Source organism: Schistocerca piceifrons, chromosome 2 (genome assembly GCF_021461385.2).
Source record: "Schistocerca piceifrons isolate TAMUIC-IGC-003096 chromosome 2, iqSchPice1.1, whole genome shotgun sequence".
Lineage (NCBI taxonomy): Eukaryota > Metazoa > Arthropoda > Insecta > Orthoptera > Acrididae > Schistocerca > Schistocerca piceifrons.
In genome coordinates, this window is record NC_060139.1 from 671,178,381 (window position 1) to 671,179,029 (window position 649).

Consider the following 649-nt stretch of genomic DNA (forward strand, 5'->3'; position numbering starts at 1 on the left):
TGAAAAGACCTTCAGGAGGCTTCCTTACAGAAAATGGTTTCACTGGTGCTTGGCCCAGAGGTACTTCAGGTCAGGGCAACGACACTTGTGAGTTTGACAGGTATGGAGAAGCTGTTCCGTTTTGGATGGAAAACAGGGATGAAACGAGACAACGCAATATACGTTACAGTATATTACAACACCTCCCAGCGTCAAGAAAGCAAACACTGCGCCCGCTTTTGGCGGGTTGCAGACAGTTTTCGCCCAAGCGAAGTTCGTGAGCACATTCTATTAAAGTAATGAAGTCAGCCAGTAGATGTTGTGGCGCCTTCAAACAGGGTGTAGCTATTATCATTGTGAAATCTGTAACGTGAAGCATCGGCTGCGGTGTATAAGAGTGTGTTTTTACTGCATTGTGATTTTTGTATTTATTCTGCAGTCGTGATTCAGTAATCGTATATAGGCCTAGCCATACGTTTTCCTGTGTTGTTTCTTATGTCGGTATATTAGATACCTCTGTGTAGTTGTATTATCCAAAGTACTAGTTGAGTAGATGGTGAAGTCGTCTTTCCTTGTGGCAGTTCGTTTTTAGCGTACAGTGTTATTCTGGGTGGCCACTTATAAAGTCACTTGGGCTATTGCGATATCTTTTCTTGGTTGGTACCGTACC